The sequence below is a fragment of the Lissotriton vulgaris genome, chromosome 2_1 (assembly GCF_964263255.1).
Source record: "Lissotriton vulgaris chromosome 2_1, aLisVul1.2, whole genome shotgun sequence".
NCBI classification, from domain to species: Eukaryota; Metazoa; Chordata; class Amphibia; order Caudata; family Salamandridae; genus Lissotriton; species Lissotriton vulgaris.
In genome coordinates this window covers 224,910,974-224,938,254 of record NC_141687.1, presented here as the reverse complement: position 1 = coordinate 224,938,254, position 27,281 = coordinate 224,910,974, and the positions used below count along the sequence as shown (strand labels likewise).

General features: G+C 48.6%; 1 protein-coding gene across 1 annotated transcript in view; it reads right to left on the bottom strand.

Annotated features, from left to right (window-relative positions):
* The window catches only part of ZZEF1 (zinc finger ZZ-type and EF-hand domain containing 1), a 1,733,356-nt gene that overhangs the window by 1,529,070 nt on the left and 177,005 nt on the right, over positions 1 to 27,281 (bottom strand). The gene's annotated exons all lie outside the window — the stretch shown is intronic.

Below are 27,281 nucleotides of genomic sequence, written 5' to 3'. Positions count from 1 at the left end.
GGAATTTAGCTAGTGGATTATACACCAGAATTACAATCTCAAGTTGTTTGAGGATTTTCAGTTGCGACTAAAATCTAAATCAAGCCCTAAATCAAGACAAGGGCTAGGGAAAAAAAACTGAACAGGAGTCCTTGACAAAGACCCCTGCAAAATTGACAACTATTGCCATCTTCTGTGTCTTTATGTTTTGTGACATGCCATTGGTTATGTCAAATCCATAACATTTTCCTCGGAAGCTGGCATAGTATACTATTTTTTTTAACAACGGTCTTTATAATTAGTTACCTAGGTAATGTGCTTAGCTACACCAGTTGCCAACGTTGTGGCTCTTAAGATATATAAGAAGGCAATGAAAATAGAAAATGTTAACGTTTGTGCAGTGTCTTTCATATCCCATATTTTGGGGACTCACTTTCTAATAATCAGGAGAACCTCTGTAATAGTTTGTCAGGGCACTCGTAGGATGCAAAGACGTGGCAAGCCCTTAGTGAACTGATTAAGCGTTGTCGGTGTGCCTGCGGTCTTGCCCGACCCGGTCCTCTGCTCCCAAATAGGTCCTGCACATATACATGCTAGTTTAATCTTTTAACATATCTTAAATGAACAGACATAGAGCCATTTATGAGTAAAGTAGGTTTCTACGCATAGGTCCTAAAGAAACACCATTGACCAATTATGGCAAAAAGGTGTGAACCATGTTAACCACAAATTGGACCAGAGAATAACAAGTTCACTTAGTCTAAATCAGTTTTAAACGTGGCCTTAAATAATACCCTAAAAATAAAGCAGTGTGTATTGGTCATCTATACGCAATTTGTGAATCAACACACCAACTACTCACTATTTCCGCTGACCACAATCCTATAAGGCGGCGGCATGAAAAGATTTCTACCAAAGAGTCCCCTTCTGAAGGGCCCGCTGGTATTGCCCCACACTAAGAACTTGGGAGCACAACCAGATGATAAATATGTTTCTTTTTTTTTCTCAATGTAGGTCACAAACCTCACAGAATGGTACATCTTTTGTGAATAGTCTTGTTTAAGGTAGACATCTGACAGACCATCAATACTGTCTCATTCCCTCGTGATTTTTTGGCTCTGTGGAAACAATCGCCTCTCTCGCTCTTAAAAGCAAAACCACAGAGGTGCTGTTTCATCGTAGAGCAGCATGGAATTGTACCTCCCCATTTATTTGTGTAGTTCATTGCTGACCTGCTGACCTACTGCTTGTGAGGATCTGGAAATTGTTCACCAAAACAAAAGAGACCATTGGAGATATTAGATCGAATGAAAATCATGTTGTGAAGGTGACAGAACTGTTCCTACTGCAAAGGCAGGCAATGTTAACAGAGACCTCTACCTTGCATTATTCACCAAATGAATACAAGACTATGAAGTCAATGGAAATTTTTAAATAATGATTTAATGTTCTACAAAAAATACTTCCACTATGCTAAGCTATGCAGTCTCCCCAAAAGAAAGAAACATTCTCCCTTGCTGTACATTTAAGCTGCAAATTTAGCCAGAAATGCAGGACTGTGCAGAAATGTGCTCATTGGTTCAATGTGGCGACTGTGGTGTTAGGCAGTCATCAAGGTAGGAGAACACATATTCCTTTACTACAGTGGTGGACTGCAAGTGCTGCCACTACCTTAGTGAAGACTCTGGGGCAAGGACCAGCATGAAAGAAACAGTTGTATGTTGAAAATTCAGCCTGGTTACCTTAACACCTTCCATGCTGATGACGAACCCCAGCCGTCATGCACTACGGTGCTCGTGTGCTGATGACGGCTGGGGTTCGTCACGGCCCGCCCCTGTTCGTGCTGTTTACAGCACACCAGGGGAATCGCGGCCGCATCGAAGGGGTTAAACCACAGATTTTTCTTTGAGTCAGTGTCTTATGGGAGTGTGGAATTATGCTTCAGGAGGTCCAAAATGACCAAGGAGTCCTGATGCTCTATTAGAGAGCAGTTGCCATTCTCAAGTTTTGCTTCAGAAGTACTTACTGAGAAATAGAGGTTCAATATGGAACGACTATTACCCCTTTTATTGGGTACCAGAAAGTACCCTAAATAGGCATTACCACGTTGAAATGTGGCACCCTACTGCTTACTTTAGCAGCAAAGCAAGGCCTGTTAACCAAGATGTCTTTGTAAAGGGTAAAGACAGTCAGCGGGATATAATGGATTTCCACACAAATGGGTGGGAGCTTCCTGATATTATTACCTGAGGGGAAATGAGTCAAAAGTTTAATCTTATCGTTTTGGCAGACAATCTGGCTTCCTTCATTCCACTGATTTTTCCTGCAGCTGTGAAATACTGCCTTTAAAACCGTGTAGGTGGTGTTGCGGTTAAAAACAAAGAGCTTTGCTGTTGTTACTGAACATCTCCTTCTAATCCCTGCATTTCATGAACTGCTGATTGAACTACCCACTGGAGAGGTAAGTCGCAAAGAGTAATTAACTTTCTCCTCAAATAGTTCCTTGCCACTGAAAGGACATGCCCACCTATCAAACTTAAAACCTAGACATGCACATTCACATTTTAGAACCCACGGACATTCTGCAAATCAATTAGAAAATTGTGGAAATATAATGGGGAAGGCGGGTTGCATGTTTACAAATCACTATCCGATTCATGAGCAATGTATCTCAGCAAACCACGGAGCATTAAAGAGTGATTCAAAGTAAGCTGCCATTCTAGTGAATACTAGGGTTTAAGAAAAAATGCTTGGCCTTGGTCCATTTATTTATTTGTCATCTGCGCCAGCAGAAGCTGTCAAACAGACATTATAATAATAATAATTCACATTTGTAAAGCGCGAACCATCACCCATTAGGGTCTCTAGGCGCTGGGGGCCGTCGGGAAGATTAAGCAAGCTATTGCCCAGAGTCAACATGGTGCTGGGCTAATCTGCCGCCGGTCCCGGGGATCGAACCGTGATCCCCAGATTCTTGAGTCAGTCACCCTGACCGCGGCGCCACACCTCTCCCTCACACACCATTGCCAGAGTCCATACCACTCGCACGGAGTCTCAGACCTTTTTCTCTGGAACAGGTTTTTAAAATCTGGGTAGTGTGGTAAACATGCAGCTACACGGTGCGCTGAAGACAACAATTTAGTTATTGTTCCATTAAGATATTGAAGCTACCTTCTAGCCTTAACAACCGGTCAAAGGAATAGTGTCCTCAGGTTTGGGCAGCTCTAGCAGAGGAATGGGCTCAGAAGAGGAGTCTGACAATTCTAAATAATGCCCTTTCAGTAATTCAAATAACTACAATGCAAAATGTGAGTAACAGGTAAGAGGATGGCGGGAAGAAGGTGATAGCTCACCTTTGCTGGAAAAGATATCGTAACACCAATTGGCCCACTGCTGCTTCACTGTGAAATGCTGATTCCAAGCGGCAGTGCTACATAAAGTTGTCTATTCTTCCAAGTAGCTGCCCGGCAAATCTCTTGAAGTAACACACCGGCAAACAGCGTTGTTGAAGTAGACATAGTTCTTTTAGGATGTGCTTAATGGCCTGCCCGCTTTCTGGTGACAGGAGTGAATGCCTCTGGATATCCATCTAGCAATGCTTTGAAATAGGATATACTATGCTTGGAGAGCTGTATGCTACAAATAATTGATTGGACCTGCGAAACCTCTTTGTTTTGTCCAAGAACTTTAAGCATCGCTTGATGTATAATGAGTGTGGTGATCTTTGAGCTGGCATCTTAGAATCCGGAGGAAAGTTTTTTGAATTACAGGTTCACTGAGGTGAAAGTCTGGGGCTTTAGGAATGAATTTAGGGCTTGTGAGAAGAATCACCCTACCGTCCCTAAATTCGAGGAAAGGTTCCTGAATGGTGAGAGCCTGTATCTCGCTGACTCTTCTGGCTAAGGTTAAGACCAAGAGGAGAACATACCTTCCAGGAAAGGAACTTAATATCCGCCCTGTGGATGGGCTCAAAAGTATCTTTCATGAGCTGTAAAAGCACAATGTAGTTGCCAGAGTGGAGGAGGAGGTCTTACCGGCGGGAAGACCGTGAATAATCCCTTGAGGAATTGTTTAATGAGTATGGAAGACCATAATGAAGGTGATGTGTATGATAGCCTGAGGCCGGAGATGGTTTCTAAATGGACTTTAATAGATGCATGAGCCAGTCTCGTTTGCACCAGATGCAGAAGATATGGAACGATTTCTTTTGGTGAGAGGAAAGTTGATGCACTTTAGAAGTTTGGCACCACATGCAAAAGGTTTTCCACTTGAGGCAATAGATTTTATTTGTACGGTCTTAGCGAGCTCTGGCTGAGATGTCTTTGCAGTCTGGTGGGATGGTTAAGTGTGCAAATTTGTTGAACTAAGGAGCCAGGCTGAAAAGTGAAGACACTTGGGATTCGGGTGAAGTGTGACAAGAGGTCCTCAGTCTACTGAGAGTCTCCGCTATAGCATTTTGCTTTCCTGGGACATGTCCCACTCGTGGATGTACCTTGTGGCGGACGGACCACTCCCACATGCTTTGTGCTTCCTGGGAGAGCAGGTTAGATCTTGTGCAGCCCAGTGTGTTGATGTAGTGCATTGTGAACGTATTGTCCGTGTGGATTAGCACTACAGAAGTTTTGATTCTGGGAAGGAAAGCCTGCAAAGCTATTTGTACTCCCTTGAGTTCTAGCAGATTGATGTGGAAATGTAGATGAGACATTTGCCAATTGCCGCTGACATGTAGATCTTGGAGGTATGGTCCCCACCCTTCTAGGAAGCGTTGGTGGTGATGACTAAAGGAGAAGTTAGATTTAGAACAGACAGGCAAATTGACAGGTGTGCCTGCAGAGTCCACCAGGATAGGACACTGATCAAGGCTGGAGTGACTTGGAAGAGGAGCTCGAAAGACCCTGTTGCCTGCCCAATTCCTTTTGCAGCCGACGCATCTGCAGACAGCAGAACGAAACTTTAGCACTGCAAGATGATATCATCCCTTGTAGGGACGTATAGAGGCGATCGGAAAGAGACTCCTTCCTTTGTACCCATCTTGCTCAAGTCGTCAGTTTTAGCTGTCTCTTTGGTGTGAGGTACGCTTTGTTGGGGGTCATATCGAGTGTGGCCCCTAAGAATTATATATTTTATGATGGATGAAGAATCTACTTCTTCGGATTCAGTGTGAGGCCTGGAATGCTCAACTGGTTCATTCACACAGTTGTTGACGTCTGTGCGGCCTGACTGGAATGTGCCTTGACCAATCAGTCATCGAGATAAGGGAAAACTTGTTGCTTGTGCCTTCTCAGAAAGGCTACAGGTACTTTGTGAATAAGCGAGGGGCAGATTTTAGGCCAAAGGGGTGCACCTTGTACTAATAATGGGTGCCGGTAACTGTGAATCTTGGAAATTTCCTGTGTTTTGGGTGAATGGGAAGATGCAAATTTGCATCTTGGAGATCGTGGGTTGACATATAATCTTCTTGATTCATAAGCTGTAGTATATCTTACAGTGTTGCCAAGCAGAATGATTGTGTCCTGAGATAGGTGTCAGGTTTCTGAGATCTAGAATCTGTCGCCACCTCCTTTGACTTCTTGCAAACCAAGAAAAAACAGGAATAGAAACCTCTTCCCGTCTCTATAGCTCCTTTTGTTGAGCACGGTTTTGACCTCTAACTTGAGGAGTTGCAGATGTTTCTGAATGGAGGTTTGAGATGGGGCTGGAGGCGGAATACAGATGAATGCATATGTATGGCCGAATTGAACAAGGTCCAAGACCCATTGGTGCCTGTAACTGGACATTAAAGGCAGCTAGTATTCTTTCCTTGACGCCCCAACTTTCCCCTTAGTGGAGCTCTATTATAGGCTGTTTGTGGTGGGTGCCTTTGTTGATACAGAGGATGAAACTGCTGAGAGACTGATGAATATGAGGGGAAGCAATACTGTCTGTAGCCTCCCCTATTGGAGGGTAGTCCTCTTCTCTAAGAGCTTTGAAAGGGCATCTTTCTGTACTGCAGGGTCCCCAATAACTTCGCTGTGTCAGTGTCTGTTTTGATGGTCTGAAGGACGTCAGATTTTCCCTATGATGGCAAAGGCTTTTTCAGCAAACACGTCTAAGATTTTATTTTTTACCTCTGGCCTAAATGAGGTGGCTTTGAGCCAATCCTGTCTGTTTAACACTGCTGCTCCTGCCAGCTGTCGGAAAGCAGGAGGTGGCTATGTCCTTGGCAAAATCAATTTCCGATGATGTGCGCTAACCCTCCCTGCAAGACTTTCTTGGCCCCCGCTTTTACATCCTCAGGAAGCTTGTCCAAGTATGGAGCGATATCAGGCCACATTTGGCGACATATCATCCGAGAAGAGCCAAAGAGTTTGCCGCCCTTACTGTAAGCACTGACATTGAGAAAAAATGCTTCCAATGTTATCAAGGCGCCTACCCTCTTTGTCTGGAGGCGCTGAAAATCGGTGCCGAGCGGTTTTTAGGTCGCCGCTGGGCCACCTGTGTGATGACAGAATCTGGGTCGTGGAACCCAGTAAGACATGCAGGAGCATTTTCTGGTACTTTGTACTTCTTATCTAGGCATAGTAATACTGCAGCGGCCGAGGCTGGATTTTTCATCATCTATATGCCCTCATCCGAGATGTAATAGACAATGGGCATAGCCCTAAAGCTTTTTGAAACGGGCTTTTTAAAATCATAAAGGCAGCAGTCTGTCCACTATGTAGGCATGAGAAGTTCAAACCTTCTTGTTGCTCTTACAAGGAGGTTATGGAAACCCCCTAAGTCCTCTGGAGCAGAATCCACAGGAGGCAGCGTTAGAGATAATGGCGTTGGTGAAAGATAATCATCCCACTCCGTGTTAGCGTCGCAGAGCTCCCCCTCTTCCCTGTCATCATCAGATGTGGCATCCTATATGAGAGCTGTCTGCAGAGTGTGCCATGCCAAAGGAGGCTGCAGTAATAGTCTTGGAGCTTGTGGAGTGTACGGCTGCACAGGTGGAGACGTTGCCGGTGGGAGGTGTGCTTAGCCATTAGTAGAGGAGTCCCACAAGGGTCAGTACTCTCCCCGCAACTTTTCAACATCTACATTAAGCCCCTCACATCACTTCTAAGGAACTCCAACATCCCCTTCCACCTCTACGTGGACGACACACAACTCTATCTGGAAACCACATCCATCACAGACATCCACAGACTGAATGGTACACTCACGGAGGTTCAACATTGGCTCTCATCCAACCACCTCGAACTCAATGAAGAAAAAACAGAAGTGCTCCTCATCTCGAATAAAGATGAAAACCCCCAAATGGTAGAATGGCTCAAAGCCTTAAACGGCCTGAATGTTACTTTTGTGCCAACAGACTGTAAAATCCCTAGGGATTACTCTTGACCCTAAACTGGACATGAAAAAACACATCTCAAAAACCGCCAAAAGTGCATTCCTTAACCTGAAACTTCTCTACAAACTAAAACCCTTCCTCCCCTCTAAAGATCTGAAACAGGCCACTCAGGCACTGGTGCTCTCCAGAATGGACTACGGCATCGCAGCTCTGACTGGAACAGCCAAATCGCACCTGGGACCTCTAACCACTACCCTCAACGCCGCAGCAAGAATGGTCAAGGAAACAAAGAAATACGAGCACATCTCACCGGCACTCAAGGAGATGAAGTGGCTCCCTTTTGACCAACGAGCAAGCTTCCGTACAGCTTTCCTCACACACAAAGCCCTGCATACAGGCAAACCAGAATATCTGGCCACCAAACTCAAAAGGGCCGGTCAGTCTAGGAACCTCAGAAGCTCTAACACACTCCTACTCATCCCTCTGAAATCACAGAAACACAAAATCTCAAATAAATCCTTTGTGGGTAATGCTCCCAAGATATGGAACTCCTTCCCCCCCATATCAGAATGACTCCTTCCTGAAATTCAAGATGCTACTCAAAGCCCTCTTCCTTGAGCGCTCTGGATCGTAACGAGAACCCCACGTCTGACTGTGAAAGACTACTATCTCTATGACCCCAGAGCCGGTTGATTCGCTCCCGATCTCCACACTGTAGTGCGCTCATGTTGTTACTGTGCAGACTTTTACTTCCCACTGTGATCCCTGTTCTTGTTTACCGTCCACTCTGTCTTTTTGGTGCTTATTTGTATCTGCTGTAAAGTGCTCTGATACCCTTGGTTCCAGCTAGCGCTATACAAAACTTCAATAAATAAATAAACTACAGGTCAGAAACTAGTGATGTAGGAAGACACACCATTTCCTCATGATATTGCTGGTGGAGTTGTTCAGGAGGAGCATAGGACCCCTGATCGTAATATTTGCTCCCGTAGTATTTGTCATGCAGCTCAGATGGGCTGTGTGCAATGCCAAAGGTACCGTTGTCAATCATCTTCATCTAACAGGTGGGTAGGAAACGATGGTGACACTTTACTTTGTAAAGTATGAGCAGGTGTAGAATGTTTTTCTTTTTCCTGCTTTTGCAATTTTTCTAGAGATTTTTCTTTTGTAGAAGAGGATGTCTACATGGACGGTGGTTTGAGCAACGACACCGCTCAGGCTGATTTTGCCATTGACATGAGTCGTCATCGACGGGATGCTGTTGGAGGGCTCAAAAAATCCACTCACCCGCTTGCATTTGTGATCCAGATTTCATTAGGGCGAGCTATTTTTAGGTCCTACTCGCCCTTTCTGGTGAGTAGGGAAATAAACTGACTTTTGACCTCTGTCTCTGAAAGCAGAAGAAATGTGACAAGAGAGCAAGATTTAAAGGCATCTTTATTGCTCACAAAGTAAATGAGCAATAAAAATGCCTTTAATTCTTGTTAAATGTTCACATTTGCTTGCTTTCACAGAAAGAGGTCAAGTGCATTTCAGTTATGTCGAGTAGATTTTGTAGGTTAGTAGACCTACATGTCTAGTAAAAAATTAAATGATTTTTCGAGCCCTGTGTTGTCAATGTCATCTTCAGCGTAGACAGTCTAGCAGTATGACTCGTCAACGAGAAGGACATAGTCGTCGAGAAGGATGTAGTCATCAACAGAGTGGAGATGGCACTGGTAGTGGTTGTTGTGGACGCAGCGGTGCACGTTTTTGTCATAGCTGCCAACACAGATTTTCTTGTCAACTGTGAAAAACTCATCGGCGGACAGAACAGATGAAGGCTTTTTGTAAGTGTGTCAAACTTGAGGCGGAGATGCATGAGGCTCAGACCTTGTTTTTTTAAGGTCTTTTTGAGGAAAAAGATGCATCTTTCTTCTCTTTTTGACTTGGAGAAACTTCACCTTCGTGCGAGGACTTGAACTGCGTTCTATTAGAGGTCTTTTTAGAGGGTTTTTTTGGTGGTTCTAGAGAGAAGTGAGAATGGGAAGAATCTCTCTTTTTTGCAAACATTTCTGAAGGAAGATGAAGAATCCTCACTGTCATCATATGGCACAGGCTCCTTTCTGGTTTTAAGTTTTTGGAGCCATAACAACAGTCTACTTTCATGGTCCTTCAAGGTTTTGGAGAGAAAATATTCTGGCATACCTTGAAATCTTTGGCCTTATGAGATGGATAAAGGCAGTAAATGCACTATTGATGAGGTTCATCAGAATATAATAGTAATAATTTTATTTTGCATAGTTACTTAAAACCATTGCAATACAAGAATAGGTTAAGAACAGGGAATAATAAAAGTACAATTCTAATAAAAGAGAATAAAACATTCACATTTCCTTAGTTCGAATGTGCACGCAGCAACTTTGTAAGCAGTAAGTTGTTTTTTTGTTTTTTTTTAAAGTTCAGCTGTATAATTATAAAATATATCCACTTTCCTGATATCCCCATAAACTCTTTGAGTCAGTAATGTCATTCGACAAAGCGGTAATAGATCAATAGTACAGGGACCGTTATAGATTTATTTCAGGCATATTTTTTTTTCACCGCCTTCATAAATTTTACGAAGCTACAGCTCAAGCGAGAGTCATGGGGAGAAAAGCAAGCCAGAACTGCCTTCCTTCGTGTGCGGATTCCTTGCCGATTGAAGTGTTGTTCCAACAAGTATTTCCGTTCATCGTGTAATTTCTCGCAAGAGCATATCAAGTGCAGCATGTCCTCTTGCCCCAAGCCACATAGCCGACAAAGGGGATCAGCTTTTATTTTGACCAAGCGCGGGAGATTTTGAATACAGGGTAGCAAGCCCAGCCTATGCTTTAAGAACCGCATTTTGATGGATTTGGAGTATCCCTCGCCAAGGTAGCTCTGTGGTGCCTTAGTATTGTACGAGTTTAGGGTCATCCAACCATGCATTCTTTTGGAGAGGGCTGCCTTATCTTGGACCCATGATAGCTGTTTGATCGATTTCTTGATCAATTTTTTAAAAGTTGTATGGCTTACTGGGGTATCCCAGAGCTGCTCTAGTCCCGTGTTCATCCAGCTGTTCAGTAGGAACTTGGCTGCTGCTGAGGATGGATGTTGTGCTAACTCACTCCACAAATATTCATTTAATGTTCCCTGTTTTGACTTCCTCACTTTGTCCCAGGCTATCATGTGGGCTCCCTGCCTTGCTAGGAGCTGTTGCTCGATGCCAAATTCTAGCCTGATTTGAGCTGGTGAGGTTTGTTTGGGTAGGCTGAAGAGGATTCTGTAGGCTGCTGTTATTGTATTATCAAGAATCTTGGCATCCCTTCCTCTAAGTACCTCACTCCCATAGGTAATTGTTGGGAGAAGTTTAGCACGGATTAGTTGCATCAGGGGTAGAAGAGAGGGGCCAAAAAGTTTGAGGTTTAGAGACTTCAGCAAAATTGCCATAGATAGCGCTTTCCCTCGTATACTCGTTCTCTGGGCGGAGAACTGCCCACCGTTATCAATCTTCACTCCTAAGTATTTATATGTTGGGGTATCTCCAATTCTTGTCTTGTTCCAGTACCATGATGTTGGTTTCCTTTTTTTCCTGCTGATGGTCATTGTCTGTGTTTTCTCAAGGTTTATTGTAAGCTCATTTTTATCTGAGTAGCATTGTGTTGCAGTCAGGAGGTGTTGAAGTCCTACCTTGGTATAACTTATAAGGACGATGTCATCAGCATATAGTAGACAAGGTAAATGCAGTCCCCCTAGCTTCGGAGCGTGGGAGTTGCAACCGTTTAAAATGGGGACCAGGTCGCTTAGGAACAAGTTAAATAGGATGGGGGCCAGGACGCAGCCCTGTTTCAGGCCCTTGTTGGTCTGTATGCGCCTGGACAGAACGGAGCCATCCCCCACCTCTATCTGTACCCAGGTCTCTGTGTGGAGGTTGATTAGCAGGTCCAAAAGTGGTCTCGATATCCCCCAGTTGTTCAGTTTAGACCATAAGAGGTTCCGGTTTATATGGTCGAAAGCGGCCTTATAGTCAATGAAGCAGAAATGAATGGGCATTTTGTTTAATTCTGCCTTATCTATGAGCATGCCCATGCTCAAAATGTTAGTCATTGTGCCTACTGATTTGGCAAATCCTGTCTGGTTGGCCGGGATTAAGGATCTCTCTGTTGCCCAAGCCATCAACTCTTCTAGAAGGATGCCTGCAAAATATTTTGCCTCATTGTCGATTAAAGCCACCAATCGATAGTTTTGAGGGGAAGCCTTGTCTCCTGCCTTGTAAATTGGAGAGATAATTGAGCCCTTCCAGGAGCTTGGCAGGATGTTCAAATGTCTTATCTCTAAAAAATCAGAATATAGCATTTTCTTACCACAGGTACCACAGGCTTGGAATAGACCCTTGTTTGCAGTTTTGCTTTACATTTATATTTCAAGGTACTACCCCCTTTTTGGTTTGCCTACAACGTGTCAAAGCCCCCTGCAGACTGGAAGATGCTACACAAATAAGAGGAAGTATGGTATGACTCAAAGGTAGAGACAAGGGATGGAAATGAAGATTGCAGACTGGTTGTGAAGGTATCTCAAACAGTGGAGGAGAGCACGGAAAGAGTGCATGTACATCCGATACATGAAGCAGAGCGTAAAGGGCCGCTACAGCCATGAGAAGAGCTGGACATTGTAGCAGAGAGGGATGAAAGCGGCCCGCTCCCAGGGTTTGTACTGTACCTTCCTTTACCCCATTCTGCAGGTTCCACGGTGATGCCACCAGGCGCAGAGCTAGAACAGAGGGCATTTGTGCTGCCTCTCACCAGGCTTTTGTACAGGGAGGAAGTGGGGCTACATTTGGCAAGATATTAATCAAGATATTAATCACCACTGAGTCACCAAGCGCCTGCACAAGACGCCCACAGTGACCTGCCCGCCTGACCCTGCTGGGAGAGGAAACCACCATTTTTATTATTACACAGCTCAAGACAGTCTGGGCAAAGACTGCACCTCATTAGAACCAGTTGAACGCCCAGATACAGCAATAAGAAACAGAAAGGGGGAGAGATTGTGGTGTAACTGCCAGAGTTGCGAACTATGAAGCTGGAGAACCAGGTTTGAGTCTCGGCGTCGGCTCAACATCCTGTGATTCTGGGTAAATCACATAAGCATGTACAAATAAAGATGTTAACCTAAAAACTTCTACATTCTCCTCTGCAAACTCTGGTAAATTAACTTTAATATTCCACAGCAGGACACATCTCTAACAAGAAAGCGCCCCTGCACTCACAGAGCAGCAGAGCACACCCAATCGGAGCTGCTGCATCGGAGCACAACAGCTCGTTTTTTTCCAGCTTGTGAGGAGGTGGGAGGGAGGAATTCTGAAAGCAAATACAAGCAGTTACACGCCTGAAGCTGAACAGGCACCCACAGTGTAACACGAGCAGGAAAGAAATTAAAAAAAGTCACCCATCCAACAGATAAACAGTCAAACTGTCAGGAACTGACTTATGGCGCCTACAGTACCGGCAGAATCGCCGGACTACACTTCCCAGAAGGCCTTCCTTCTGGGAGGAGCAGAAGCATTATAATCACGCAACGCGCAGGTAGCGTCGTACGTGATTCCACATCGGAAGTTTTCCCTGTTCTGGTGCGCAGAGCCATCAGCTCGGTTTCCTGTGGCTCGTACCTTCGTGGGATTCCAGCGTTCTCGGCTGAGACGCGAAGCACTCTGTCCTGCTTCCGCGTTGGGGTTCCGTCCGAGCCTCGCACTGCGCCCCTGCTTGGCTGAGCTTTGAAACCTCTGTTTCTTCTTCCTTTCCGCTTGCGGCTGCGGCGGGGAAGGTGTCTCTGGTACCACAAGTCCCGTGTGACTCTGTTCAAGCCATTCGACTGTGTTCCGCTCGGCTGAGCGCGAACACCGGGAGCCTTGTTCCTGGTTTCCGCGGAGTTCGGCAGAAGGGAGTGGTTCTCTCTTTTTCCTGAGCCATTATCCTTACTTGCGGCTGCAGTAAGGATTGTTCAGACATTCTCTTTGTGGCCGTTAATTTCTGGAGATTACGCTATCACTGGAACCTTGGAAGTCCCGGAGTTCCGGTAAGCCTTTGGTATCCGGTGAGGATGCCATGATTTTCAAACTTTGTTTTGCTTTCTTGTTGGGCTGATTAACTTTGGCGCAGAGCAACAAACTGTATTGCTGGACCCAGCTAAGTTGTTCTTTGGAATCCTTATATTTTTTCGTGACTATATTTCGAGCAGCACCTCTTCTCTGGTGAAGGATCTTTTTGCTACCCTTTGGTCATTTTGCCTCAAGTATTTCCTCTGGTACTGGAGTAGGTTTCTTCTTTGGATTATTGGGAGTCCGCAAAATGGTACGTATGTGGCAGGTTATGTTTATAGTAATAACCAGTATGGTGAGATGTTAGAAGTATGTTTTAACTTTTAGGGAGATTCTGATCCTTGCGGTGAGAGACGCATCTTGCTACCAAGAGAAGAGAGAGGAAGGGTTCACCTCCGGAAGTCATCACTCTAGGTGTGTGTAATATAACTACTGAGACATATATGAGAGTAGCCAGTGATTCTATGTTGTTAATCCCTTGCGTCTTTTCATTTCAGGTATTCCTTCCGTTGCAGTTTCTACCCTTCCCTATCTCTCGCTTGATTACCTCTATACTCTGTGTATACACATCTAGTCAGAGTGTGGGGAAGTCAGGAGGTGGACCCCTCTAAGCATCGCCCTGATCCGGAGGAGCTCGGTTCTCGTGACACAAACAATACAGATACAGAACTTGATCCCTACTCTGTGGGGGAACCAAAAAGAACAAAAAAGAGGGACAAAGAAAAGGATTGACCACTAGCAAGACAGGATTTTTAAAGAACACTGAAACAAATAAATGAAAAGTAGTGGGCGGGCTGTAAGCCCATAAAGTAGTATATACTAAAGTATATACAAAAGGTCTCAAAAGCTCAAACTAATGACTCTATGTTACAAAACTGAAGGGCCTAGGTAATTTCTAGTCTTATACCTATGATAGCATTGCTTTTCTAAGGTACATTGGGACTCCCATCTTGACGACGGGAATGATTCAAGCACCTGAATCTATGAAAGATACAATACTGGACTAAGAAGGCTATCCATTATCGGCCACAATTTGTTTTGGGTGATACTGCACTCAAATATAGTATGGTGAAACAGATGCTGCTAGATTTGGCTTTCTTGGATTTCACTTTAGCTTCTGATCTAGTCCAGAGGACAAGACTATGGAGAAAACGGTCTTTTATGGGAAACAATACTGCAATATTGTCACTCATAATAAGAACATACTCTGGGACTACCTAAAAAATGAGGATCAACCCACAATGGAGAAGACCATTTTCAACTATAGGGTGAAGGGATTTGGTGTTCAAGCTGGGTTCTCTACTCACTATGAATAAACAAGATATATAAGGAAATATTGCAAGAACGACAGGATGTTAAGACCATAGACCATTTCGAAGTCCCAGCTTTGCTGTATAGGAATGACTATTTTGACCACAAACACTGAAAGAGCTACTGGATGAGCTACAAGTTATGAAGAAATAATGCAATAAAAAAGGTCTAAAGATCAACACAAAGTTTAATCATAGGTAATGACATCAATGATGGGCAAGGAACTTTGCGCATTTGGCAGCAACTCTGAATGAGGTTAACACCTTTATATAGCTAGGTGCAACAGTATCAAGTAGCTTTAGTTGGATAGAATATTTCAGCCAGGGAACTGGGAAACCAGAAGCATCTTTCAATGCCATCATCAGGTTTGCTTGCACCCATGGAAACAGATATTCACAGAAAACAAACCAGGTGGTAAACGCAAAAGTGGGAAGACGGATAACCTTTGGTGCCAAGCTCTAGGACCTAGATAACTACGCAGCTAAAGAAAGCCCCCCTGAGCGAAGCAACACTGCCTCTGTAACCGAGAGGTTTCCCTACTATTGCCTTGACGAATGATATCAGCTACAACTCTATTCACAATAGATGTTGACCTTCAACTGTTAAAATACATTTATACACCTGTTATCTTCATATTGTGTGGTTGATAAGGCATGGATGGAACATTCAGAACTGAGTTTTCAATCAAACTATGTGGATAGCTGAAAAATGGAAGTATAGTAGTCACGATCAGGGATTGAAGCAAATCATAGCATTGCTATATTAAATAATGCAAACACTTTGGTGAAGAAAAAGTCTGTGCACCAAAGTGAAGCAAGGAGAGGCAGGTTTTAGAAAGATACAATGTGCCAGATCAAATGGGCCTATTTGATGTATTTTACTTGCCTAGGAGTGTCTGATGAGGTTAATAAACCCTTGAACAAAGACTGTTCATCCTAGTAAGAAGCCGATTAGACCTTTGATGAGAAAGAGAAACGTCATAAACAGCCATGCGGGGGGCCCGAGCTGCAGGGGGCCCCCTCAGTACAGTATTCAGGCCTGATGACTCTGGATTAAATCCTGAGCGGGGGCCCCTCTGTGTACCTTGCAGTGGGGCCCCTTCAATTTTCGTTACACCACTGCTCCATTTGCTACAAAAAAAAGTCTGAGGGAGAAATAAATAGCTTAGCCATTTTTCACCCTTTATTGAGTAAAATAAAAAAGGATAGTTGCTAAAATGCACAATAAGGAGGCAGTGAACTGCTATTTTTGTTAGCTTTAATTTAAAAAAAGATATTGTGTCGGTCTTTTTATAAAAGTGTATTAGGTATATTTTTATCTGTGCAAAAGGTACATTCTACATTAAACACATAAATAAATGCTTCCCTTCCTTCAACGAAGCAGTTTATCTTAGTGTACAGAATTCACAGACAATGGCACCTACAGGTTCTGTCCCTTACATAGCCCTTTTATTTGTCACACAGGAGAGGTGGGGAATTAATAGAATATCTAATTGTCCCTGTGGCAAGTTGCGTCATAAATCTACTTGTTCTGTAACTAAATCCACTTGTCCCTTTCATGCCATGTAATGCGGCGACAAATTATGGCAACAATCTCATTATATATGAGCTCTAATATAGCCTCTCTGATTTTGCCAGGGCTCATAGCATGGTAGGGTTGCAATACTAGCAATTCCCTTATTTTGTTATTATTCCGCAGATTAACATACTGGGGCTGAAGGTAATGGTAAGCAATAGTTCCAGGGTTGGAATACCCTTTTGGTTCTGTGCAAACTTACTAATGGATAAGTTACTTATCTTCGATAATGTCATATCTGTTAGATACTAGATCTAGCCGCAGATTCCTTGCCTTCGAATTATGCCCAGGTAGCAGACAGGGTCCGGACATTTTTCTATAACAGTAGCTATGCACGTCGGTAGAGGGTGCCAAGCGACTACATAATGTCATCCACGTTGTCAGAGCCCTCCCCTGACATCAGTTTCTTCCACAACTTTCTGTGCTAAAACGCAGAATCATGTGGAGAAACTTCTATGGAAACAGTGTGCCCAAATAGAATCCTCTTTTTGAAAGGCGCTTACATTAATTATTAGTTGTTTGGTTTGTCTTCCTTTTTCTTTTTAACCAACTTAAGGCACAAGGGTGCATAGAAGGGATTTGGATGAAAAGGAAAATCAGTTTGCAAAGCAGGAAGCAAGGGTGGGTCGGTAAGAAATCTGCGGCTAGCTCTAGTCTCAACCAGATAAAGCGTAACCGAAGATAAATAACTTATTCATCAGACGTCTAGCCGCAGATTCCTTACACCTGAAAGAGATACCTAAGCAAAACCATACCGGAGGAGGGTCTACGAACTGATTCCAAGAAAGATCACCGACTAGGCTATCGGGTCTGCATATAAAAGAGAGACTGCTTGCCAGGAAGGGAAAGGGAGAAAGAAAACATCCCACCAGAACACCATGGGAGAAAAACATCATGCCAGAAGTATAAGACGAGTGGAAAGAACACTTCATATAAACGTACGAGTTACTTACTTTCGGTAACAGTGTATCTGGTAGAGAAGATTCTAGCCGCAGATTCCTTCACGTAGAATTATTCCCAGGAGTGAGACTAGATCCAGAAACTATTGCCACAGCATCCCTGTGCTCCTGGAGCAGGGCGGCACCACGCGACTCCGCCCAGGCTTCGTCCGCATACGTGACGTCAGCGAGGTCACATAAGACCCACCCTGGCGTGCCTACGTCAGTTTCCTTCGGAAAACTTTTCCGCACCACAATGCGGAGCCACCAGACAAAAAAACTGAGGAAGCATGGGAACAGTGTGCGAAAGAGTATAAAAAAGAGAGTGGAGACAAACGACACCATAAGGAACAGTGCAACACCGCAGTGTCCAAAGGCAAGGGTAGAAGAAAGAACAGAGCAGAGCACTGAGCAGCCACCCTGGCAGTATGTAGACAGCCTTCCCTCTCCCCTCCCCCGTGTCCCGGAGACAAGGAACATGCTGAAGACATGACCCATGTAGCAGGCCTACCACCCCCAGCCAGAACAAGGAAAGGGGAGCCTGTCCCAAAACAGCCAGAAACAACAAATCTCCAAGCCACCCAGCATAGAGGGCAACCACCCCCCAAGGAAAAAGGACCAGGCCTGGCCATATGACCCCTATTAGGAGGTTAGGAGAGGGGCCAGGACCCTTAGCAGAAAGAGGAAGGGAGAGGAGGACAGAGATTGAAGGCAATCCCCCTCCCCCCAAACCTGGAGTTGCCAGAGTAGCGGGGCACAGGAGCACTGTAACCCCATCCTCCCAGGAACCAAGAGAAGGAACGAACCGCAACCAGACGGAGCCACACGTCAAGAGCAAAGAAGGCACTCACAGGAGACACAGCCCCCCACCGGGAGGAGAGTACCGAAGACCAACCCAAAGGTCCTCGCAGAACTTGGAGGAAGGGCCGGCCGTGAAGAAATCTGCGGCTAGAATCGTGTCTACCAGATACATTGTTACCGAAGGTAAGTATCTCGTACATCTGATAGAGACTACTAGCCGCAGAATCCTTCATGTAGAATAGATACCCTAGCAATACCTACAGGGAAGGAGGGTCTGCGAAAGAACCCCACCAGCCTGGACAGAGCAAGGAAGGGAGAGCCAGTCCCAAGACAGACAGGAACAACAAACCTCCAAGCCACCCAACATAGAGGGCAACTACCCCCCAAGGAACAAGGGCAAGGCCTGGCCATATGACCCCTATTCGGAGGTTAGCAGAGGGGCCAGGACGCTCAGCAGCAAGAGGAAGGGAAGGGAGAGGAGGACAGAGATTGAAGGCAACCCCCTCCCCCCCAAACCTGGAGTAGCCAGAGCAGCGGGTGACAGGAGCACTGTAACTCCATCCTTCCAGGAACCAAGAGGAGGAACGAACTGCAACCAGACGGAGCCACACGTCAAGAGCAAAGAAGGCACTCACAGGAGACACAGCCCCCCACCGGGAGGCGAGTACCGAAGACCAACCCAAAGGTCCTCGCAGAACTTGGAGGAAGGGCCGGCCGTGAAGGAATCTGCAGCTAGAAGCGTCTCTACCAGATACATTGTTACTGAAGGTAAGTAACTCGTACATCTGATAGAGACTACTAGCCGCAGATTCCTTCACGTAGAGTAGATACCCTAGCAATACCCACGGGGAAGGAGGGTCTGGGAAAGGACCCCACCAGCCTGGACAGAACAGAAGGTCCCACAGGGAAGCAGATCTGCGGGCCAAGGGGGCGTGGCCAAGAGCCGGCAATGGCGGACGTGTAGCTGAGGAGCTCCGCCCTTAGCCCTATATACAAGCAAATCATCCTGGTGACCTGCAACATCAACCACCCCGTATTTCACCACCCGGAGTCTCAAGAGGCGAACAGCGAATAATTGTGGGGAGCCGCCTTTCCTAGACAGCGCCGACACCCTGGCAGACGGCGGCGACCTCTGAGGCCTACAACTGCGAGGTGAGCCGCGGGCTCGATTTGGGCGGGTGGCCGGACTGCGGCATGACCCTGGCGGGCTGAGAAAAGGCCCCGGAGGTGAGCGGGCTCACTGAGCTCGGGCGAGCTCTCCTGCCCGACGATGGACGCGGCTCCTGCCGCCGCAACATTGCCTCCCTCCTACCGACGAAACCGGGGGCCAGCCCCGGCCCGCCTGCCCTGACCGCGGCTCTGGGACTCTGGGGCCGACCCAGCGCCCGCCCGCGGGGGGGGGGGGGGTCGACGGCCGTGCTCGCCTGGACACCAGCAACAGGAGGGGGGCTCGGGGGCAGAAAAACGGGGGACACTGGCGCCTGGAGGACTGTGGCCGATGCCAGCACACACCGGCGGCTCACTGCGACCCCCACCGAGGCAGCGCCATAGACGCCATTTTGCCTTCACCCTGCCTTGCCTCTGGGCCCCGGACTCCCCGAGCAATCAGCGCGGAGCCCTGCACTGCTGAGGCATGCCATAGCGGCGAAGGAGCCGCAGCCCACGAGTCACCCCGTCCTGCCACCACGGCTCCTGCACCCACAGCACGGAGGAGAGGGCCCTAAGCACCGCCGTGGGGCTCCACAACGCACGGCATCCGCAGAGTGCCACAGCCTGCAGGGTACCTTCTACTGGACGGACACGTAGCGCCTTCCCTTCCGCTACTTGCTGACGGGTCCCCCACAAGTGGCCCGGCACCCGCACTCGCCACACCGCAGGGGCCAGAGCTGCAACCAGGAGGAGGATCCTCCGCTGAGCGCCGCCACACACACTGCTGTCGCTTCAAGGCTGTTGATCCTGCATCGCCCTGAGGTGTATCATCACCTCGCCTACCTCCTAGATTACCGCGGGTGCCTGCACAGACGTCCCTCCCAACCACCGGAGTGTCATCAAGCGGGCGAACCGGGAGCGGTGAGCGCGCCTACTTCCACGCCACCCTGTACACCAGATCGATGGGGAAGCACAGGGGCAGGACCCAGGACCACAACGCACCCACAGATATGCAATCCGCTGGCTCCGAGGACCCTCTCGCCTCATCTAATGCTGACATTATCCCGCCGACCGGCAAGAGTTCACAGGACGCCAAACTTGATCTCATCCTTAATGAAATACGGGCCACACGGGAGGCGCTGGAATCACGAATAGACAGCATGGCGACGGGCCTCTCATTACTCAGAGCCGACCATAATAAACTTGCGGAAAGGGTGTCGGAACAGAAAATTGCGCTGAACGACCTCATACCTCAACAGACGGAACACTCTGCGAAGCTGGAAGGTGTGGAAGAGCAACTCAAACAGCTGTGGGACAGGGTGGATGATGCGGAAGGGCGGGCGTGCCGCAACGTCCGCATCCTGGGCATACCGGAACGCAGCGAGGGGAGGAACCCTACCGAATTTGTGGAAAACTGGATCAGGAAGATGGTGGGTCCGGAAGATCTCACGGCACTATACAGCGTCGAGCGAGCGCATAAGATGCCATCGAGACCTCCGCAGCCAGGAGCACCCCCGCGCCCTTTAATCGCACGCCTCCTCCACTATAAAGACCGCGACACAGTGCTGAGAGTGGCACGAGAAAAAGCGCCGATCCGATATGAAGACAAGAACATCTCCATTTATCCTGACTTCACGCCCACAGTGCAACGAGCGAGGTCCACCTTCATGGGGGTGAAGCGCAAGCTACGGGAGAGAGACTTGAAATATGCCCTCCTGTTCCCCGCACGCCTCAAGATTATGCACGGGAACAAATCCCACTTCTTTGACTCGCCGGAGGAGGCAGAGGAGTGGATGGAGGTGACACTAACACCGCCGACCTCCCAGGACCCCTTTGAGAATACCAGGAGCGACAGACAACAGAATCCCTCAGGCCGGAGTCGTCACGTTTCCAAGGCTGGTCGAGCCACCACATCACGCCCACCTCCGAGGGGACAGGCCGCAGCGGACCAACAGACGGATCGATCATCGGTGGTGCATCTGACAGAGGAGGCCCTCGCCGCTCATGACGCGGACACAGCCAGGGGCCAGGCCAGCGACTCTGACACGCACACTGAAGTGTCGGTGTCGGCGGACAGCCTACAATTGTTTCCCAAGATCACGGCGCAGGTAGCAGAGGACTTCTAGCGTCAGCAGCTCGCACTATGAATGAAGCCAGGGTGGTAACGTATGAACAGTGTCTCTCCTTATGTAATGGGGGGTTGCTAGCAGGCTATACTACAGTGGGCTGCCATACCACCGCAAGCCAGTACAAGTCAGGCTTGAGTGGCCCACTTCCCCCACCGAATGCACTTGGAACTGTTTAAACTTTGCCCACGTTGGGCACCTTGGTTTGGATCCCGAGCCCGTTGGCACGGGGACCTCGATGTTCAGGGGCTAACTGTTTGCACGACACTCTTATCCTACAGCACGAAGTACTTGGCATGGTCACTCACGGTCCCACCATGGCCGTACTGCAAGCTCAGTCATGGGGCCGCTTAATGTTTATAACTTGTGCACCTGGAATGTGCGGGGCATGGGCTCGGTCCACAAGAGACACAGGATACTGGCCCAGCTCAACCGCCGGGGAATAATGATAGCCTGCCTGCAGGAAACGCACCTGAACTGCGCCGAAGGTACAAAACTGAGGAAGAAATGGAAGGGTCAACTCTTTGCCACGTCCTACTCAGCATTCTCAAGGGGGGCCGCTATCTGGCTCCGCAACTCTGTTCCCTTTAAGCTGATTGAGCAGAGACTTGACAAGGAGGGCACATATGTGTTTGTGAAGGGCCTGTTGGATGGGGACACTGTTGTCTTGGGCTGTGTGTATTCGCCGAATTCAGGCCAATCAGATTTCCTAGTCGAAGTCAATAGGGTGCTCGCGGATTGGGCAGATCACCAGTGGATGATTGGAGGGGATTTCAACGCTGTATCAGATATTGCACTTGACAGGTCCCATCCCCCACTGCATGCCACGGAAAGCAGGAGGCAGGCGGACGCACTGGCGCAATGGGCGGTAGGCTGGGATTTGGCGGATGCGTGGCGCAGCATGCACCCTCTGGATTGGGAATATACCTTCTTTTCCCCACCACACCAACTGCACACCAGAATAGACCGCATATTCTGCTCTCACTCCCTACTGGGGTCAGTCGTCCAAGCCGAGCATATGGGGAAGGCCCTTTCGGATCACAATCCTGTCGAGCTCTCCTGGCAATGGGGCCGGGTGCTGGCCCCTATCCCGACTTGGAGATTACCCACAGAACTGCTTGAGGACTCGGTCTTCAGGTCGTCCATGACGGACGCTGTCGAGACCTACTTTACCACAAACACTAACACCGCCAGCTCTAGGCGAGTTGAGTGGGACGCCTTCAAGGTCTTCATCAGGGGAGAAGCGATGGCCTCCAGGGTGGGCAGGAGGAGGGAGGTGATTGGTGACTTGAAGGAAGTGGAAGGTACACTGGCAATGCTAGAAAGCGAAGCTGCGGGCACGAACACACACTTCACCCCATTGCAAGAGGCGCACATCAAACACGCTGCACTGCTGGAAGATTTGAGATTACTAGACTACAAGGAGTACACTAACAGACAGCACACACAGGCAGATAGGTCAGGCCCCCTGCTAGCCCGTATTATACGTGACTCCCCAATGAACCACCCGATCTTAGAAATACTCGATCAGGATGGTGTACTGGCTTCGACCCAAGCAGGGATAAATACCGCATTCCAGGACTATTACATTACACTCTATGGCCCCCACCAATGTCTCCCCGAGGCCGCGCTAGAAGTCTTTATGAGGGGATTAGTACTACCCCAACTCACCACTAGGCAAAGCGAGGACCTGAAGCGACCCATTACTATCGCGGAGATTAAGCAGGCGATACGTGCTCTCCCGAGGAGCAAAGCCCCTGGGACGGATGGCCTACCGGCAGAGTCCTACGCTACGTTCATCGACCTTCTGGCCCCACGCCTACACGCTGTCTACCTGGAAGCACTACAAACGGCCACGCTGCCGCAGTCCTCTCTACAGGCTTTAATAACCTCTCTCTTGAAACCGGGTAAAGATGAAATGCACCTAGATAACTACAGGCCTTTATCCCTCCTTAACACCGACTCCAAAATTCTAAGTAAGGTGTTAGCGATGCGCCTGGCGCAGTATATCCCGCACCTGATACACCCCGACCAATGCGGGTTTGTGCCGGGAAGGAGCACGGCCATGAACCTCAGAAGGCTCGCCCAACTGATGCTGCGAGACCCGGCAGACCTGGGCTCTGAAGGCTGCATCTCTTTGGACCTGAAACAGGCCTTTGATTCCCTCAGGTGGGATTTCATGTTTGCTACGCTCGTAAAATTTGGGATTCCACCAGAATATGTCACCTGGGTCAAACTACTCTACACCCGCCCCACGGCCCGGGTGCGCACGTCCAAATACATCTCCGGGCCAGTGGACATAGCCAGGGGCACCAGACAGGGATGCCCGCTATCCCCACTCCTATTCATCCTAGCCCTTGAACCGCTACTCTGTAAACTCAGGACGACGGCTCCCCGCTGCGGCATTCGAAGGGGCGCGACTACCCACATGGTATCTGCCTATGCCGATGACATTATCGTATATCTCCGCGACCTGAGGGGAGACCTGGCTCCTATAGCTCAAATATTCGAGGACTTCAGACACTTGTCAGGCCTCACCATAAGCGAATCTAAGTCCTACGGGTTCACGTTTGCCGCCCCTGGTCCGCTCACACCCCTACCCTTCGCACCGCACACTTTTCAGATGGCAGGTACCACCTTTCGCTATCTCGGGATACAGATCTACAGGGATGCCGATGTCATGCTAGATGGCAACCTTGGCAGGGCTATTAGAACGCTCAAATCGCAAGTTCAATTTTGGTTGTCATTGCCCCTATCAGTGGTCGGCAGAATAGCTATCTCCAAGATGGTGATGCTCCCCCGCCTCATTTTACCAACTTGCCATTTCTGATTCCTGCATCGACATTCAAATCGCTAGATACACTCCTCACCGAACTTATATGGGGCTCGGGGTGGCGGCGCATAGGCCTTGCCAAATTGCAGCTCACTTCTGGAGCCGGAGGCATGGGAGTGCCGGACTTCAGGGCCTACAACTTCGCATGTCAGTTGCAATGGCTAGCGTACTGGCTGGCTGGTCGGAACCTACAAGAAATTGACATGACGGAGGAAGACCGCTCCAGAGGGAGGATCCATGCCTTACTGTTGCCCCACTCGGACCTACCAAGGAATTCTTCACCACTTCTCCGGGTTGCTGTCCGATACTGGCGGAAAGCGCTGAAATACACAACACCGGCGACATCCTATGCCCCTACAACCCCGCTACTAGGTATCCCGTTGGAGGCGGGCCCGCTCACAACACACGCACTCACACCTTGGCTTGACAATGGGGTGGCAACTATAGGGGACCTCTTCGCAGAAGGGCGAATGCTGTCCTTCGGAGACTTTAGGGCTGCACATGGCGTCCCCGGGGGATCCTTCCTCCTACATGCCGGCCTCCGCCATTACGTGGCTGGAAAGTGGGCACACGAGGGGGTGGAACCGCCCACGAACCCCTTGCCATCGATGCTGTATCTCATGGGGACGGGGAGCCACTTGACTAAATGGCTGACTGCTAGCATCAGAGCGGGTAGAGCACTCCCGCTCCTACCTCTCAGGGTGAGGTGGGAGGGTGATGTGGGATGACCGCTAAGGGACAAGGAATGGGAACGTATTCTCCAATTTCCCAAGAAGGTAGCCAGAAACCCTACATTTAAGTTCATCCAGCTCATGCTCCTCCATAGGGCTTACCTAACACCCCACCACATACACGCTATGTTCCCTAATGCAGTAGACACCTGCCCCCGTTGCACCGCAGATGACGCATCCCTAATCCATATGTTGTGGGACTGCCTAAACTGGGCTATTACTGGACCACTGTCAACGAATCCCTCACCAGTGAGGGTGCCCTACCACGCCCGCTCACTCTGGAATATGCGCTGCTGGGGCTGGGACCCACAGCACGCACTAGAAGTGTGGCGACACGCTTCACTGACATGGCCATACTGCTGGCTAAACGGGCTATTACGATGAGGTGGAAGTCACCCAAACCACCTGATCCCGAATTGTGGAAAGCGGAGGTATCCCGGTGGGGCAAAGCGGAGGGGGTAGCGCTGCAGCGCGAAGAATGCAGGGGCCTCAGAAAAACACCGATTTCGCTGGATTGGTTTGCTATATTAGGGATGTTCGAAGCGGAGGGAGATGGGGAGTCTGTTGAGTCGATGCCATAGCACTGGACTGAGTCTTGCCATACCGGGCGCACCTGTGCCGCACCAAAGGCGGTACGCCAGACAATGTCACGGGACTCCCCGTGCTTAAATTACTGCTGTCCATGACTAACTGTATAGAGTGCTTCTACTGGGAGGAACGGACCCGAGGGTACAGCCAAGTACGATCAGACTTATAAATGCATGTGCTACGAGTGTCGGGGGGAGGGTTTCTGCGGGTGGAGGGTGGGATTTTTTTCAGGTTTTTTTAAGGGGATCGTTTACTTGTTTAATACTACAACAAAATACAAACTGTATGATGATTCTACTGGTAATATGTCAATGGGAGCACGACTCACTCTGCTTTAGACTCTGATAACTCTGTAGTGTTGCTCGAACCACTTTGCTAATAAACCGATTTTCAAAAAAAAGATCTGCGGGCCAAAAGTGAAAACTTCAACCCTGCCAGGCAAGAGGAACTCCCACAAGGAGAACACCACCGACCCCAGAGCGTGAAGGTGGAAGAGGAAGACCGAAGAGGCCCGTACCCTCACAGCAGAAGAACCAAGAGCAAGGCTAGAAAGGCCGAAGCACCTCACCCCCTTACAAGGCAACAGAGCTTCCATACAATGCCAAGACAAGAAGAGGAGGAAGCCCAGAGGGCCCAAGGAAATGAGGGAAAAGAAGGTGAGCCCCCCAGATGGAAGGCAACAGGCCAGCCAGAACACCGCCAACAGGCAGAAGCTGCCAGAATCAAGAAGAACAGCCCGGGGTTCCAGAAAGACCGGGCAGTCGACGCCTGACAAGGGAGCACTCAGAATCACCCCAGCCCTCAGGACAGGGGCAGGAAGGGGAGAAAATGCCCGGCCACACCACTACGAGGGGCCGCGCGCACGACCTCAGAAGCACAGTAACATACAGGAACGCCATGGAGAACCGGCACCAGACGGCGACCAGAACTCCAAAGCAGAGCGCAAGCTATTTCATAGCTACCACTACCCCACATAGGGTACGTTAAGTCCCAAGACATGGGAACCCTCTTTGGAAGAACTTCCAATGCAGAGGAAAAAACAAAAGGGCCACAGGGAAAAACACCCCCGCAGAAGGCTTGACAAGCAGCCCAAGCAAGCAGAAGGCCTAATCTCAGGGCCAAGTCTGCGCAACAACTCCAGCGAAACACGTACACACATAGGAACAAAGGGCCATCCAGCAGCCAGCAATGCCAAAGTCCCAGAAGAGGACTCAATGGCCAGAACCCACTCCAGAGTTCAACAAAAGTGGCCTAAGAAGGCCCAGAACCAGCCCAACTCAGTAGTCACTGAGGAGGGGAAGGAGGAGGATAAGGGGGAGGAGTATAAGGCGGAGGAGGAGGATGGAGCCCTGCCAGGAACCTTTGGATGGCCGGGGCATGGAACAACAGGCTACCGTCAAACAGAAGATCAATGAGCCTCTCCCAAATATTTTCAGGGAACACGCCGCCCCGAAGCCAAGCATGGCGACGAAAGGCGACTGAGGAAGTCATGGCCCGGCCCAGCCCAGCACCTCCGAGATGTCCAGAGCGGAGCGGAGAATAAACGCCGCTAGTTCCCGGCCATCCACAGCATGATGCCGTAAGTCCACCTGGACCATCTCCTGGGAGGCTGCCGATCTCAGAGACTCAGCCAAGTCCCACAAACAAAAGGAGCCCTAGCCAACACACACAAGGTGTTAAGGCCCCGCAGGGCAGCGCTGGTCGAGGCGAACATGTTGCACCCCCAAGAGTCCAGCCAGCGGGCCTCCTGGGACGGCGGAGTCAACAGTGGCGACAGGGAGGGAAAGGCGGTCCGCAAAAGCAAACTGGCAGCAGACAGGTGGAGGCACGCCAGGTCA